General features: G+C 40.8%; 1 protein-coding gene across 1 annotated transcript in view; it reads left to right on the top strand.

Moving 5' to 3' along the window:
- Window positions 1-19005, top strand: part of PEX2 (peroxisomal biogenesis factor 2) — a 56855-nt gene that overhangs the window by 25572 nt on the left and 12278 nt on the right. The window lies entirely within an intron of this gene.

Genomic DNA, 19005 nt, shown 5'->3' with positions numbered 1-19005 from the left:
AATATTGACTCATTTAGAGTTGTTTTATATGCACTAATGTTTCCCCTTGAGGTCAATGGGGACGAACTACTAAACACAAGGGATAATCCATACTATCCATGCTCACACTATGGAGAAATGCTACTAAAACCAACAGCTAAAATCCTGTAGGTGACTAATCGCCATGTGTTTTTGCTTGTTCTTTATTGTGATTAATTCAATTGTAGAACTGGATGTGAAATGAAATGCTGGTATCTAATGTTTAGAATAAAATATTTAATTTTTCACACTTGTCCATTTTCTTATTAATATGATGTAATATTGAAATTAAAGTAATGATATAAATGGCTGAGCTTGTGTAATTTTTGTCTGCTTACCTTTTTTTTTTTTTTTTTAATCTTTCTAAATATATAATAAAATGGCAACATTGTGAATGGATTTCAGTTAAAAATTGCCCTCCGTGTATGAAGATACCCACCACATTTCTATGGACCATGCTGTGTATGCAATTAATAAAAATACCAACTGTGCAAACCTAGATTAGTCAGTATTGCTATGCACCTAGTTCATCACACTGGCTCATTCTGGATGATCGTTTTTGATGCATTGTTAGACACTTTGGTTTAATTTATACCACCTCCTGGCTTACTTTTTTACACTTAAACTTTTGGTGCACTTCTCATTTTAAGTAACACAACTTCTGAGCTTTGCCAGTTTGCAACACAATTAACGTTTTCTTCTTAAGGCCACAGCCCCACTATCAGTGTTTGGTCAGTATTCGGTCAGTATTTTTTCTCAGGAGTGAGAGCCAAAAGCAGGAGTGGGTGATAAATGCAGAATTGGTGACTTGTTTCTATTATACCTTTTCTCTGTTCCTCACCTGGTTTTAATTCCCACTCCTGGGGAAAAAAAATACTGATCGAATATTGACCAAATAGTGATAGTGGGGCCGTGGCCTAAAGTCGAGACGCTGACCATAGTAAAGGTGCCCAAATATACATTTGACTGTTGGCCAACAGCTCTCGTTCCAAACTTCCCAGTACACCAGAATATTTGGCTTTTCCTGAGAAGCTAAATGGAAATCTGTTAGTTGGGTCAACCCTCCTAAGCCATTTATATGGATTCTCATCATAGAATGTTGAATAAAACAATACCTTAATATCTGCGATGCAATGTCTTCAGAAAAATCCTTGTTTTCTCATATGTAAACTAGCTATTAAACCTGTTCTACACCCAGGTGGCGAGCATTTTTTTTGGTACATTTCTGTCTACTTTTTTTTTTTTTTTGCAGACCCTGTGTCTGTGAATTCGCATATACAGTGTCTTCAATAAAATGGAGCCAGATAGCACAGTATGCACACGTGCTGACTCTGGTGTCATTTTATTGAAGTAATTACTACAATGTCAACATGGCAGTGCACACGCGCCGGCCACAGGGATAATTGCGATGGCCGGTGCTACCACCAATGGAGAGCGGTCGGATGGAGACAGCGGGCGTTGGACGGCACAGTGTGGCTTGAGTTAAGTTTAAATAAAATGGTGCCGGACTCGGCACAAGCTCATACTGTGCCATTTTGTTGAAGACACTGTGTAAATTTGTCTAAAAAAAAATGGCGCCAGAAATGATAATATGCGCAGGCACTGATTCTGGTGCCACAGTCCTCTTCCGTACTCTCCAGTATGTCCTCAAGGCGTCAGAGATCGCGGTATGCAATCAGCGCCCACGCATACCGCTATCTCCAGCGCCACACTCCTCCTGCCTCGTCTTCCCGGTCGCGATGTTATTCTGTCTTTGTGCAGGCGCACTGTGTGGCCAGTCTATAGAGGCTTCAAACAGAAGGACACATCCCTGGTTATATTATAGAGTAGCAGTTCAGAGCTATGGGCTGGACACTGATCTCCCTGAGAATCTGCCTCCAGAAATTATTGTAAATGGGGCATTACCAGTGTGATGGTCGCTCACTGCTCTTCTGATTCCGCTGCAGAGCTGTGTGATATTATAAGGCCACGGCCCCACTATTAGTATTCGGTCAGTATTTTTTCTCAGGAGTGGGTGATAAGTGCATAATTGGTGCACTTGTTTCCATTATACCTTTTCTCTGATTGTTCCTCACCTGGTTTTTGGCTCCCACTCCTGAGAAAAAAATACCAAATACTGATAGTGGGGCTGTGGCCTAATTGACACATCTGTAGGTGTCAGGTGTGACAGGCTGTTGCTCTGGATCAGGCTGTAGAAGCTCACTGCACTAGGCATTGCAGACACAGCCTTGATCCTCTTATCTCTGTAGTATAGTTTTATCCTTCTTCCTTTAGGACTCAGCAGCGACCTCCACCTTCTGTTGCTTATTGACACACCCTTGCTTGGTAGTTTAAAAATGGCTCCGTTTCTCCAGAGAGTCGCTAGTGGTAGTTCTATGTACTTCTGTGCAGACTTGGAGTACTGGCAGTCGGCTATTCTTGTCTTTGGTACCCTTGGAGGACAGTTGACGTTATCTCTCTGGTGTCTGCTCAAGCTAAGTGTAACTCCTTTGTTTACCTTGTTGTCTTTAGTTTGTAGTGGGGCCTGAGTATTGCTCACCCCGTCCCTTCCCTATCTAGTGCCTAGCTCTAGCGTTATTCAGGGTTTAGGCTTCTGCTCGGCGATAGGTGCAGAACCTATATCGGGACAATAGGGTAGGCAGGGTGATATTAGAACTGCCTAGGGGGTCTCCACTCCCCCTTTCCCTAGTTGTTGGGCTCCCTTTTCCCGTCGTTGTACACTTATTCCTTCCCTCACTTTGCGTGACGGTAGGTTCCTCTTAGATTCAGCTTCCATCTCACAGGCAGTGTTGCAATACAGCAAAACTGTGAGAGCTGCTGCAAGCATGTTTGTTATGAGACAAAGTTTACTTCTACTGTTCTGTGTTAGTTACATTTCTCACACTGGTAACTCCCCCTTTCATTTAAAGTAATCTCTGCAGGCTGACTCTCAGGAACTATCAGCTCATTTACATATAAGAAAACGTGAATTTCTCTGTAATAAGTCATCAGATCGTAGATATCAAAATTTTATTCAGCTTCCTGTGACCTACATGCTATAGACAGCTTAGTAGGGTTGATCCCACTGATAGATTTCCTTAAAGAATTGATCAGGGAGCATTCAGTAGGCCGCCATATCAATTAAATAGTTGATCTGTCAGTGCATATTAGACAAGTTCGGACGACTTTCACTGCGACTTGTCAGGAAGATTTTACTACTCAAACTTGGGAGTAATCTGACGTGCTGAGAAATCAAATTTAAAAGCCAAATGAAAAATTAGCCCGGAAGTTCATTTAAGCAGTATCAAAGTGCTCTGGGTATATCGATGAACCTACAATGCACTTCCAGACTAAATTGCAGGTGCTATTATTTATTATTATAGCGCCATTAATTCCATGGTGCTTTACATGTTTAAATGGCAAACGAGTCAGCGACTGGTACAGGAGGAGCGAGTACCTGCCTGCGAGGGCTCACAGTCTACAAGGGATGGGTGAGGATACAGTAGGTGAGGGCAGAGCTGGTCGTGCAGCGGTATGGTGGAGTGAGGGTTACTGTAGGTTGTAGGCTTGTCAGAAGAGGTGGGCCTTCACGTTCCTTTTGAAGGTTTCCACGATAGGCAAGAGTCTGATATGTTCGGGTAGAGAATTCCAGAGTACGGGGGAAGCACGGGAGAAATCTTGTATGCGACTGTGGCAAGAGGAGATAAGAGGGGAGTAGAGAAGGAGATCTTGTGAGGATCGGAGGTTGCGTGCAGGTAAGTACCGGGAGACTAGGTCACAGATGTATGGAGGAGACCGATTGTGGATCGCTTTGTATGCCAAGGTTAGGGTCTTGAACTGTAGTCTCTGGGATTGACAGAGTGGAGAGGCCATGGAATAGTGGGGGGACAGGTGGTTTAGTCGGGCATTTTAAAAGCTTAATTTTTTTCAATGCTGGCATATTGGATTACTACAAGTGTCTTACATTTTTATTGTTGTTCTGGGACATGTACAGTCATACCACTAGATTCAGTATTAAAACTTTCCTGATAGGTTATTTTTAACAAGTAGGGTAGACTAAAGGAACCCCTATATGTGTAGTCCCAGCTTAGGGTGCATAAATGGCTTCATACACATATTACACATCACACTGTGTTCCTATGGTCATATTGAAGACCTGTATGCCTACACATACACATTTCAGCAGGTTGCCAATCCCATTTCCCATGGACTGGTCAGATTCTTTTTTGCACCTGTATGATCCTGTTTTTTTTTTTTTTGTTGCTAAAATAACCCATGCCAGAGATATGATTGCTCTCTATCCCTGATATCACAATGCCTATGGTGAAGATTGTACGGCTATGAGTTACTTTGTGTCTATTGTGATGCAATATTACATGGTCTAATTATAAAATGTTCCACCCGATTATAAACTGTAATCCAAGCTATCCCTGAGCTGATGATGTGACCTGTATTAGAAGCAGTCCGGTGGTAATTGAAGTTATATGCTCTTTGGGAAGATAACTAGTGTTCTTTGCCAGGCTTCAAAGCTGCATGCATTTTTAAGGCACCTTTGTATTAAGTATGTATGTTCATTAACCCGTTTGGTTGTGCTTGTGCTTGCTTTGAATTGCGAGGGCTTTTAAGTCTATATAGAAGCTAATCAGACCCTGCCTTTGATCTATCTCACACTAAACAAGGCAGTTGTGGCATAAATAGGTTTTAACATACAGTGCAATATTTCACCAATTTTGATCTGACTAGTGTAAATCAGAATCTCTAAATTCCAATCCTCGGGTCATGTCTGGAGGATAGACGGACTACTCTACCAGTGATATAATTGGTGTAACTGCAGCAGTAATTGTCATTGATATTCCTCCTCTATGAGAGATCCTGGAAACTTGGCCTGTGGGGGCGAGAAACTTCATTGTAAATCATGAGTGTTTCATTGTACTGTCTGCACATGAAGAACGGACAAGTACAAGACCTTATCCAAGTATAAGCAGCTGCTTTTTGAACCATTTGTCACAATAAAAAAATATATATTTTTCTAAAAAAACCTCTGATTTGCAGTAAGTTGCTTTCCCTTATTGGCTGTTGCCATTGTCCAGTGGCTTCCCTGCCCTGATAGCCCACTGCTCTGTTATGCTTGTGTGTAATTTGACAGACAGGAGAGCAGGAGCTGAGACAAAGCCCTGCCCTACACTTCCCGTAATCTGTTTTGATGTCTCTTCTGCTCATGACCGCATCCCACGATCACCCTCTCCACAAAAATATAGAGTCATATTTCTCTATGAAAGATGTCATGCACACCTTTACTGATGCAGTCTGTTGCTCTTTGACTGAAAAATCAGTGTCTTAATGCCTATCCAAATGAGGCTTAAGTGCTCTGGGAGTGTCAAAGCACTTCACGGCCTCTGGCTTTCCAGCTCTATTCCCCACACAGTCCTATTTTTTTCTGCTTGACAGATCACTAGCTGTGTAGTCAAACCCGTGAGCTGTCAATCAAACAGAAGTAGACTGGAAATAGGGAGAAAGAGGCTTGGGAATGACACTCCCACAGCACTTAAGCCTCATTTGCATATGAGTTAAAACCTATTATTCAGTCAGAGAGCAACAGATTATATCAGTAAAGGTATGGATAACATTAACTTAGCCCAATCCCCCTTCCCTCAAACTGTTTAGAACAGATTTTCTTTAATTGATGCTTCAGTATTATACTGTAGCATCTGTAGTGGGCATTTGGTTATGCATCCTATGAACAGTTTTGGTATTTTTATCTGCAGTAGAGTAGTTGTTGGGTCAAAAATGCCAGAAAATTGATTCTATTATAGATCGATGGGCTCAACCAGAATTTGTCAAGTATGCTTCAGAAATAGATCGACAACGGTCATAAACAAAGCCATTGATCAAACGTAGGAACATGTGATATAGTAAAAGGAGAAATCTAATACTTGATGCCTTTTCATTATCTTTCCTCTTTGTTCAAGCGATTCCGAAATGAGTGAGTGCTTGTGAGCAAGTACAATAGGAAGCTCTGCTGCTGTGCCCTGGATATAACAACCTATCCTACTTCCTGTCATCTCCTGGTCACAGCAGCGTGGCTTCCTATTGCACATTAATGGAGGAGATGGAGCTTCCTACTGCAAAGGAAGGGAGGGGTGGAGCCTTCTTCTCTGCATAAAGGAAATGGATCTTCCTACTGTGCATGAATGGAAGAGATGGCGCTTATTACTGTGCAGGAAGGGAAGGGCGGAGCTTCATGCTGCACATGAATAGAAGAGATGGAGCTTCTTACTGCACAGGAAGGGAAGGGCAGAGCTTCCTACTGTACATGAATGTAAGAGATGGAGCTTCCTACTGTGCATGAATGGAAGAGATGGCACTTATTACTGTGCAGGAAGGGAAGGGCAGAGCTTCATACTGCTCATGAATAGAAGAGATGGAGCTTCTTACTGCACAGGAAGGGAAGGACAGAGCTTCATACTGCACATGAATGTAAGAGATGGAGCTTCCTACTGTGCAGGAAGGGCAGAGCTTCCTACTGTACATGAATGTAAGAGATGGAGCTTCCTACTGTGCAGGAAGGGAAGGGTGGAGCTTCATACTGTACATGAATGTAAGAGATGGAGCTTCCTACTGTGCAGGAAGGGCAGAGCTTCCTACTGTACATGAATGTAAGAGATGGAGCTTCCTACTGTGCAGTAAGGGCAGAGCTTCCTACTGTACATGAATGTAAGAGATGGAGCTTCCTACTGTGCAGGAAGGGAAGGGCAGAGATTTTTACTGCACATGAATGGAAGATGTGGAGCTTCCTACTGCACATGAACGGAGAAGATGAAGCTTCCTACTGCTCAGGAAGGCAGGGGCGGAGCTTCCTACTGCACATGCTCACAGACTCTTGTCCTATTGACAATCTAAGGTTTATGTTAACACTGCATATTCGTCTATTGTCTGTGGCTCCATTAGGGCTTGCATTTGAATCCCTAGAAAACGGAATTTGGACATTTGCATTGTTGGGGCCATTGACATGGAATGATGCCGACAGACTGACTTTGCGTTCCATCCATCATAATTTTTATCAATATCTGTTTACTTGAGGCAGGCTTGAAAATGCAGTTGACCACGTTTGGTTGGCTTCCTCAAGTAGGCAGATTCTGATGAAAATGATGTCCAGCAGAGCACAAAGTCACTCCTTCAGCTTTGCTGGTAAGCCCCATCGAAGCCACTGAGGAGTCCCTGCTGATGATCCTTTCTTGTTCTTCCCAGTATAAAGATTTATTTGTCTTGGTCCTTGAGATTTGATCTAAGCATTTCTTTCAGCATTTTAATCTAATATTTTATCCTTTATTTTGTCTACATATAGTAGAGCATTTTTAATTTTGCCATTACAGCCGACATAATGTGATTGGTATGGTGCTTTATACCATGAATTCTTCGCTCCCTCCCCGAATAATTGCGGCACAGTATTCACAATTCTATTACCTTATATTTTTTCGAAGCCTTAAGTGTGCGGTGAGTTTTTTTTCTTTTTTTTTTTTCTATAAACAGCAAACTGTACCTCATAAAAATTCATTACAGAAGGGCATAAACAAGTACTTTTTCCTTCCAGTCATTGGCAGTAAGTGATTCATCTGTTTTCCACAGAAAACCAATTTCATTGCAGATGCCCTGTAATTTCCAATCTCCCCGAATTGTGGAACCGTATCACACCATCCTGATGTGAGGAATGTGAGGATTTTTTTTTTTGTGTGTGAGGGAGTAGGAGTGAGGAAAAAAAAAAAGCCGTGCTTAGTCTTGTTAATGGGATTGAATAGCATTTGCTGTCTCATCAGTTTTGCAAAAGAACCGTAAAGTAATCAGACTGCCTTCTTTTCTTCCCTGTACCGGCTATCAATTTAACCATGTGGCTGATTTTCTTGCATATATGTGCGGGGACAAAAGTGGAATTGGGAAGACCTTTCACATAAGTCTTTCTCTATCAAAAGAACCTTTAATATGAAGCATTACTTTACTAGTGGCTTTACCCATAAAATGGTGGCCCGCGCGGCTTAGAAGGTATTGTTACCTTAAAGAAAATGTGCATTTTCAGAACCAACATATACATTTGCCATAAAACAGGTTAAAAGCCTATTAATTCCTTCTTTCATTTCTGATTTCTTTCTTCCTACATTTTCCTGCACTTAGTTTGTCATCCTATTTTCTGCTCTGTTCCCCTGGCACTCTGCCTCCCAGGTCTCTCCTCACCCTGGCATTAGCACAGCGGTAGTGCCAGTCAGAAGCACGGGTACTTCATTGTACAAACAACAACCTAATTACTCATAGTGTTTCAATTGTATATTATAAAGTTATATTACGCCTCCAGTTTAGACTACATTCTCACCTTGCTCACATACCTCCATTCACAATGCATGTGGCATTTTGGCACTTTTTGGACGATTAGTCAGAGCCTTGCCAATCGCACAATAATGGCATCTACATAATTTTTTAAGATCTAATCTGTTGACGAGGCAAGTGGTACGTGGTACTTCCCACATAATAAGAGCTACCATAATAAAAGGGACTTGGCCATAGGTAATGTCGTTATCAGTTTGCAAGAAAGAGTTGTAGATGCCAAGACTATAGGGCATTTTTTACAACCTCTTTGGTCTTGGAGAACCTTTGGTGAAAAATTTTCTTCCAGGCACCCTTACCAATTATTATTATTTTTTTTTTAATTTTTACAAATAGCCCAAAAATATGTACCGTGCTCCTTAAAAATAAAGTAAAAACATACAATGTGGCCCCTGAATATTAAAGAAAAGAAAAAAAAACACTTTGGATGTTTTTAAAATATTCCTGTGCTGGGATAATCTTATAAATGTGCCCCTGCTGTGTACGGTGTAATGGCTGTGTCTGACCGTGCAGGAACCTGGTCTGATCATACCACAGCTCCTGGGCAGCATGGAATGGCATTTGCTACTTGTTTTTAAACATGTTTTACCTCACAGAAAGCAGGAGCTGCGATTCTTTGCTGCCCTGTCTGTATACTCTTTTGCTTCCTCCCCTGTCTGTATACTCTTTTGCTTCCTCCCCTGCCCAGGAGATGTGGTATGACCAGACCATGTTCCTGTATGGTCAGACATAGCCATTAGACAGCACACAGCAAGGGCACATGTATAAGATTATCTCAGCACAGGAACACTTTTTTTTTTTAACACATCAAATTGTGAATCTTATTTTTATTCCAAGATCTATTGATTTTAAAGTTTACTTTATTCATTGGAAAACCCTTTTAAGCTTCTCTGCCCACTAGAATAAAACAAAATTACCCCAGTCGCCTCACATCAGACACTTCCAATCGGTCCTGTATTCTGTCCTCTCTCCTGCCGAATGGCGCAGTACCATCACTATGCCATGAAAGTAGACTAAGAAAACATGGGAGGGGGCAATGCAGAAAGCTTCCAATGGTTTCCAGCAGAGCTGATGCCTTTTTCAATTTCTGCTGCATTTTGATGTCACGGAGGCAAGTCAATTAACCGGCAGTGCCGCAGGAAGTCATGAGCTTTTTACGCCTAGCACCCTGCGCTGCGCGCTCACCGGCCGTTTTGACCAGAGGGTTGCAGCAGCCGTGGGCCGGGTCTCCATAGCACCTTTTCTTTTGCCTATGGGCTCTTTCATGTGACTGGAATTATTTTATGTCCTAGTTCTGTGCCATTTGTTTTTTCTCTCATTGCATAGTGGATGCGACTTTTCGAAATCTCAATTCCTGTGCTGCAGAGAAAATCTTCAGTGTAAATTAACCAGCACTTCGGATATTTCAACATCCTGTCCAATTGGGTTGCACCTTTTCAATGCATAAAGTAAAATCTACAGAAAAATCTACACGATTTACCACGGATTTTGTTGCTGCTGAAGAAAATCCAAAGCAGAAAAGTCATGTGTGGATATACCCTGAGGCCTCATACCTACGTCCCTGCTTTATCATGAATTGCTCATGGACGCCAACCTTGTCCTGATTTTCACAGACTCATAGACATTTCTATGGGTAATTTTGAGCCGTGACTTGTCTCCATGATTTTTTTGCAGACACATGATGTATTTAAAAAAAAAACACCTTGTGAACATATCCATTATAAGGGATATGTGTTCTATCTGAGAAAAACATGGACAGAAAGCGTATATGAAAAACAGGCGTCTTATTAAATATCCTCACCATTTTCAAGAATGATGGGATGTTTAATTAAATTTTTACTGCTTGTGGCCTAGGTTTCCGGAAACCACTGCGAGGAGCACAGCCCTTACAAGCTCTTTTCAGTGGCACTGAAGATGGATAAGAATAAGGACAGAGTATTTTCTAATGATCCCCTAACCGCTTCCATGTCCATGTGTTTCTGCTTGCTACGAGTCAAATCAACCTTATTTAGCAGCATTGGAGAGTGCATAGCTGGAGCTATCAGCACAACAATGTCTCTCGTCTGAACTGTCAATCATTCAGGAGCCCACGCTTATACCCCTTCAAGCAAGCCGGAAGCCAGGAACGTGGCTGAGACAATCCCTATAATGAATGTGCACCAAAATGTGATCATATGCTGGAGTAATTTTATATAAATTTTTTTTCCACTTTTTAATACATTTAAAGTGAATTTCTCAAGCTTGTGACTGACTGCGCCCTTAAATTAATTCCTGCCTACTTTATAAAAAAAATAAAGTGTTAGGGCTGGTGTAAAGGTGCAAAAAATTGCAGTTTTTGTACAACCGTTTTCTTAATCTCAATGGAATTCTTAGGTGCCACGTTACAGATCTGTACCAGACGGATTGGTTATACAAGATGATTCACTCACTACTTTACCCTAAAAAATTGCTGCAACGTCTAAAAGACGCTCGACCATACTGAAATTTGGACTGTACATACTTTGGTTTATGAGTAGTGAGCGTGCAGTGACCCTCAGTAAAAGTGACAAGAAACATCCATGCGCTGAGTGATCTCGCCAACTTGTCACCCCGCCGGTTGTCTCCACAACGAGACAACTTGCTGCACACCTTTCTGCGCGTTGGTAGTTTGTGTGGTGTTTGCATTTCACTCCTGCCAGATTCCTTCTTCATTTGTTAACAATGTACAGATACAGTTAGGAGTAGCAGGTTTTCATTGTGAAAACATATTGGAAAATTGTGTCCTTAAAGAGGTGCCAAAGTGAGTTTCTTAAGAAGTTTGAAGGTAAAAAATCCACTAACCAAACCGTATATTGAAGCCTTCTTTGATTTGACTCTGTCATCAAAGAAGGCTTCAATATACAGTTTAGTTGGTGGATTTCGACCTTCAAACTTCTTTAGAAACTCCATTTTGGCATGAAACTGTGGCCACCAACATCACCAGATCTTTTTGTTTGGGGCCATTTGAAAGGTCGGAGTACAGAAAGAAGCCACGAACATTACAGACACTCTGAGAGAACATAGAGCGAGAAACTCAGGCTATGACCCCAGACGTCCTGCAGAATACATTCAACTATGTTGAACGGTGCATTCTTCGATGCGAACAGTGGACATTTTCAACACCTGCTTTAAAACATCATTTTCTCATGAACCAAGTATATACAGTCCAGATTTCTATATGATAGATCGTCTCTTTCAGCTATTTTTACGGGTAAAGTAGTGAGTGAACCATCCTGTATAACCATTTATATGAACCCCATTTGCCCTGAACAGCCAGTGTGAGACCCAGTTGTGGCCAATATTTTTAAGACCGATGCTCCACTCTTTGCTGTCATTCTAACCATCACCCTTCTTTGTCCTTCATTTCCTTTCGCTGGAGGTTTTCTGTACGGCTGTCAGAGTTTGTAGATTCATTGAAGCTCTGTACGGCTCCAGCCGTCTGCGTCTGTGGAACATTTGTGTGTCTTACTTTCAGTAATCATACTAATTACGCTAATTTATTATGGATACACTTAAGGATAAATGTACGAGATCAGCAATGTGAGATGTAGTTAGGAGCGTGGAGCCAAGACAAACCAGAGCAAACCTCTAAGTCTGCTTCCAGCACTTCTTCCCGTAGAAGCTCCCACTAGAAGATTCTTCCTATTTTTCCGCTGGATTTGCTTCATTATAAATTTGACCATTTTATTTAACATGGTTGTTTATCTCTCCGACAATGACCAATAATTGTAAAATTAAATGTAAATGGAGAAGCACATAAAATTACTCTGATTTACCACTGGACTCTTCACCTTTTTCTGTGCCAGGGTTTTGGGTTACTTTAATTTTTTTTTTCTTCTAATTATTATTTTCTTCTTCAGTGGATGTTATATGGAGTGTTTGAATACAGACGTAGCATTATTTTGGCACGTATGTTTTACATTTATAACTATTAAGAAGAATGGGTAAGAATGTTATACTTGAATGGTTTCTTGGCTGTATTTACAGCAATCATTCCAAGCAAATATATAAAAAAAATTCTGCTATGTACCAATAAAATATGTTTGTGCTATTGTTTTTTTATTCTAAACCAGTGTTTCCCAAACCCCATCCTCACGGCCCCCCACAGGTCATGTTTTCAGGATCTCCTTAGTATTGCACAGGTGAGAGAATTCCTGATGCCTTGATGATACTTCAATCACCTGTGTAATACTAAGGAGATCCTGAAAACATGACCTGTGGGGGGCCGTGAGGATGGGGTTTGGGAAACACTGTTCCAAACCTTCCCGATAGTGCGATTCCTCTACTAGTTAACTTTAATTGGGGTTTTTAAGGTGGATACATTGACATGAATAGTAATTTGGGTCTTCACCATGCCCCTAACACATGAATAAGCCACCTTGCCACAAGACAGGAATAGTTGTCATGAGGTCCATACAGAAGAGCTGAAGGTAATATTAAGATTAGGACTATACAGCAAGAAGTTAGCGAAAAATAATTTTCACATTATGGAATTTTTCTTTTTTTTTCTTACCCATTAAAAGGATTTATCTCATAATAGCAAGTTATCTTCTATCTATACTATCGGGAATATCATGCTGATTGCAAGGGCTCTGCAACTGCTGAAGATTCTGCTGCTTCATGACAACAATACAGTTCTTCCAGGCTGCTCTGTCGAGTGTGCAGCACTGCCAATATCTTGCTGATTGAGAGATGGCTCCCCACAGTTAGGCGGTGGGGAACCAGCTGTTAATCAGAACGACATCAGCAGCCACACCCCATCAACAGAGCAGAGGGGAAGGGAAGTGGCTGCTCTGTCGACGTGACATCATCGGAAGCTGCAGGAGCGGTCTGACCACTCTGAGCTGGCAGAGATTGGCGGCGGGCAGATCAGGAACATAGTTAGCAACTACCTGCCTGTTAGTTTTTTGGCCCATAGTAAAAAAAAATAATTTGTCCCGGATAACCCCTTTTAACATGAGATTCTCTGTGCTTAAAACGATTATCTTTTGTCTTATATTAGACTTCTGCATCACGTATACAGCAATATGAACTGTGCCCTATTCAGTTTGCACACTGAAACTTCCATCAGCCTTTGATTAGTGATCACTGCTAGAAATTGTCTCTGATATCAATTCCCGCATAAAGCATATGAAATAAGTGAATGACGCATTTCAGACGTACACAATTAAATGTATTATTACTTGGGGAATGATTCGCATTGCTTTATGATTATCATTTTATTTAGCCACGCATTACAGGGCAAGGAGTCTCTATAGGATACTTTTGAAGAAAATCTCTTCTGGATTATAGAGGTTAAAGTCTGTAGCTCAGTCACAGGACTTAACATCTCTTATCTGCAAAATGAACCCAAAATCCAGTCATCCGTAAACCATTTGCCATCCTTTGAGATATCAGAGAGCTACAGCTTTCTGCCTGCAATGATGCTTTTAACTGGCCGACATCAGACCCCAGATGCTTATATTAACACTATATTGTTGAATCAACATGCAGTATCACTGTAAAGTCCCTTTCAAGAACAGAATTCAGAATTGCACGATATATTGTCTATTTGGATGTTATTTTTAAGAAATTTGTTCTAAATCTACCATGTCTGTATATAAGATAAAAAGCAATTCTGCCCTAAGAAACCTGGAGCAGAATCCCCAGGCTACAGATCTTACATTTGCCAATTGCAAAACTTTTTATTTTTTCCAGTAGCCATGACAGATATTTGGAACAGATCCAGACAGAACATACTAACATACAATAACTCCGTCAGGTTTCCATTTTTGTTTTTAAACAGACGTTGTCAGCACAGAATGACTGTTCAAAACAAGTACAGGTGATCGATGCATTGTGGCTTGGCCAAAGAATTAGGTGCACTTTCCCAAATGCTTGTTTTCCATTTAGTGCCAACCAAACCAGAGCTGTCAATCAAAAAAGAGGGGAAAACAAGCAGGTGGGAAGGTGCATTTAAATGTTTGACTACAACATAATGCACCAAAGGTTCATAGAAGCAGCCCACGGGACCTTCAGGATTTGAGGAATGTTAGTATGGAAAAATGGACCAAAATCATACCTGAGCAATGCATGCGACTAGTTTCTCCATACAGGAGGCATCTTGAAGCTGTCATTAAAAAAAACAAACAAAAAAAAACACTTTTGTACAAAGTATCACATTTTAGTAAGCGTGTTCAATACTTTTTCCCTGTGTCATTTCTCATTATTACACATAACTTCATTCATGGACATCTATGATTTTATTTGTTTGCCTGTGTGGATTGGATGGATTGTTACAGACATCTGGTGAGAATTTCTTGTCAATAGCACTTTTAGAAATATATTAACTTAGAAAATTGGTGATGTCTTTGTCAAGGATGACACCAGCAAGATCACACAAATCCCACCGCTGAAACCAGTTGTCAAAGATAACAGCTACCACCAGCTTGTCAGGGGATGCAACTCCACTTCCTCCAATCGTCAGGAAAGTTACGCAAATGACTGACGAGTGATGGATGCGGCTGCTTCCACTTTTAGACCAGTTATTGGGAAACTCACGGTGGGCGTACGGTATATACACCTCCAATTTCAACACATGAAAAAAAAAATATATATATATATATAGACATACGCACGCACACCCGGTAACATCCCTTCACAATGACAGAAATAAACCACTAGCTGCCACCGCCAATCATATATACAGGCCAATTGGACACACACTGTAGGTACAGTAGCGTATGACTTGAGGGGTGCTGTTTACAGAACAAGAAGAACAGAGGTATCAAATTTTATATATTTAATTAAAAAACGTAAGCAGTGTTGATACAAAGATTATACAAAATGGGAACAAAACAATATGTACCTACAATTACATCCAATTAAAAGGAATAACGAAAGACAAATACTAATACTTATGGTGCAGGATTGTCTCTTATCTTTATGGAGGGAAGCACTCCGATTGGGAAAAATGACCACTCTCACAGCGAAGTATGTCTTCCAGAATGAGCAAACACAGACACCCAAACTCTCATTTTTATTAGATCAAAGTTATGACCACATACCTCCCCTTGCAGAACTCAAGTGGGAGCTGGTTGTGGGATGTACTAATTTTATGAGATCCCCAACTTACAGGATACCTTTGCCCCTGGAGGTCCCAGGAAGTAGATAATGTCATCATGTTTCTTATCGCAATTTTACCTGTCTATAGAGATGAAACATGGCCTGGATAGCACCATCCATCTGACCAATATTAAGTTGGAGGGGTTCTGCTGGCCTTTTGGAAAATACTGAACGTGTGAATGTAGCCGAGTATTTGTAAGCCAAAACCAGGAGTGGGACAAAAATGCAGAAGTGCTGACTTGTTTCTATTATACTTTTTCTCTGATTGTGCCTCTCATGGTTTTGGCTTACAAATACTGATGTAAAATACCAAATACTGAACATGCGAATGTGGCCTTACGGTGCTGTGAGTGAACGCGTTATGTTCGTCTCTTCACTACAATGCCAAAAATGTATCTCACATAAATATCACATTGATGCAAACCCAAATATTCATTACTGACCACTGGCTCCAAAACATCTCAGAAAAATCCATTGAGCAGAGGAAGCCCCTATACTTCTCCACCTCTGAATAAACGATTCCCCTTGTGATATATAGCTCCCCAAGTACATATCCTGTTGCAATTACTTGGTCACCGCAGGAGGCTCCTGCTTCAATTGAGGTTGACGTGTCAGCTCTCTCTTACACCTTAAGTTATAATTAGTTTCTCTCTTCCCCAGCTATAATTAATCCCATATGTTCAATGTGAGGGTGATATGTCCCTTCGCTGGAGATGTCTTATGGATTTTAATTTTTCTCTATGACAGTGTTCAATACTTATTTCACCTGCTGTATAGAGGTGGACTATGTGGCTATCAATTTATATAGGGGAGGGTTTGCTAAGAGTATGGGATGGGGAGTTATGACTATACTTCTATATTGCTTCTCCATTGGGGTATGATGCACCAGCAAAGAATCTCCTCTATTTCAGCCTGTTCATGCCCAAAACCTTACATAACACTGTACAGTAAGGTAAGACACTATAATTGAAATATTCATCTTCTCTTCTGGGGATTTGCTTTAATAGGCTTATTTCATGAGCTCTTCTTACTGTCTCAGCGGTACCCTAACGCTATAACAGGGTACAGCAACATCAGTAATTGGAGAAACAGCCCCTGCTTACTCTTACTATTACAATCAGAACTGTTCACACTTTGTAATGTTATCCCTTCTTGGTACTACACCTCTAAACCTTGTCCTTCCTACCCCCTTCTCAAGAAGTACAAGTCCAGACAGCCCGGGTGTCATTTTTATTAGCAGTGGTTAGTATCACAAATATGGCCCTTGTGCAGGTGTCTGGGATCCTCCGCTGGGCCAATCCGATGCTGCACCTATACCATATACCCAACAGAAAATGCAGACCTTACATTCTCCACCAACATCTTCATTCTAGCATGCATCCTGCGAAGAATACTTTGCACATAGTTGCACCAGCTTTTGGATCTCTCGTTCTTGTGATTGGTTAGGATTTTATGCAGAACATAAACACAAATATAACACAAACTGCAGTATTTACAAAGAAAAATTCAATGATAAATGACATGTTTGGGGATACCATAAATTTTACATTAATGGTCACCTTCTTAACCCAGCAAGTAGTGCAATACTACCTCAAAAACACTAAAATAGACAAATCACCAGATGCGAATGGCATACACCTTTAAGTTCTGCAGGAACTAAGTACTGTGATAGACAGATCATTATTTCTATTACTTAATGATTCTATAATAACAGGGTCTATACCACAGGACTGCTGCATACCCAATATGGTGCCAGTATTTAAAAAGGAAACTGGAAACTATACAACCTTAAGTTCAAAATCGACTGGGCAAAAGCTTTGAGAGCTTTCTAAGAGATGCTTTCTTGGAGTATCTCAATAAAAATAACCTCATGATCTAGCATTAATATTGGTTAATGAACGATCTGTCCTGTCAAACTAATCTGATAAGCTTCTATGAGCAGGTAAGTTCAACACCAAATCAGAGTAAGGCCATGGATGTCCTCTATCTGGATTATTTTAAAGTATTCAATATGGTGCCATAAAAGGTTAGTACAGAAAATACAAACAATGGCACTAGCGGAAAATATGTTATTGGATTACAAACTGGCTCAGTGAAAGAGTTGATTTTATTGAAAACACATTGAGTGGGACACAGAAAATAGCAAGGTACCACAGGGATCAGTATTGGGCTATTTTCTTTTTAATATAATATTGACTTTGTAAAGGAGATACAGAGTACAAATTAAATATTTTTAATGATCCTAAGGTCAGCAAGGTAATCAACACCGAAGAGGATAATTTAATACTACAGAGGGATACAACATTGTTGATCACTCCCTTTTACTATAGATCCTCTCTTCCCTTCCCTTGGCATCAAAAACCGTGCCCTCTCCTGGATCGCTTCATACCTAATTAACCGCACATTTAGCTTCCCCCCATTCTCATACTACCTCCTCATCCCATCCTCTCTGTTGTTGTCCGTCAAGGCTCCATTCTAGGACCCCTACTCTTCTCCATCTATACCTTTGGCCTGGGGAAGTTAATAAAGTCCTGTGGCTTCCAGTACCTCCAATATGCTGATGACACTCAAATCTACATCCCTGGCCCAGATGTCACCTCTCTAATGTCCAGAATCACAGGGTATCTATCAGCCATTTCATCATTCTTCTCATCATGCTTTTTAAAATTTAATGTGGACCAAACCAAACTCATCATCTTTCCTCCATCTCCCTCAACCCCGTAACCGATATACCCATCTCAGTAAATTACATTACAAATTGTCCTATATCACAAGTCCAAAGCCTTGGTGTAACTCTTGACTTGTCCTGTCCTTCAACTACACATCCAGGCCCTTACCACTTTTCGCTGCCTGTAACTCAAAGATATTTCCATAATTTGTCTTTTCCTAAACCCCGAATCTTCCTCTAAAATGTTAGTGCATCATCTTCTGTCTTGACTACTGCAATATTCTCCTCTGTGGCCTCCCAACTAACACTCTAGTACCACTCCAGTCTATATTTATTTAGCTCTACTGCCCAATCAATTCACATCACCCTTGCTAATTCTCCACCTCTGTCCTCTGTCAATCCCTTCTCTGGCTTCCAATTCCCCAGCGAGTCTAGTTTAAACTCCTAACAATGACTTACAAGGCTGTCAATAATATGTTTCCTCCATTCATCTTCAAACTAATCTCCCTATACTTGCACATGTATTTTCTGATCATCAAAAGACATCCTCTCCTCCCTTCTCGTACATTCCTCACCCAATCGCCTTTAAGATGATTCCCAAGCATTCCTCAACATATCTGTCTCCTACATGTGGAACCTTCAGACGTGACCTGAAAACTCATATCTTCAGAAAGGTCTGCAATTACCCTGCTGCCACCTCACTACCACCGGAGCATCGGTTCTCTCCCCCTCTCTATCAGTCTGTAAGTTTGCTTACATTATTTTATATATGTTATATCTGTTGCATGTATGTAAACCTTTCTCACATGTACAGCACCATGGAATTGACCCCTCAACGACTTATG

Source organism: Phyllobates terribilis, unplaced genomic scaffold (assembly GCF_046119375.1).
Source record: "Phyllobates terribilis strain yellow unplaced genomic scaffold, ASM4611937v1 Scaffold_4__5_contigs__length_816908805, whole genome shotgun sequence".
In the NCBI taxonomy this organism is placed as follows: domain Eukaryota; kingdom Metazoa; phylum Chordata; class Amphibia; order Anura; family Dendrobatidae; genus Phyllobates; species Phyllobates terribilis.
The sequence above is the reverse complement of the archived record's forward strand: the minus strand, read 5'-3'. Positions and strand labels throughout refer to the sequence as shown.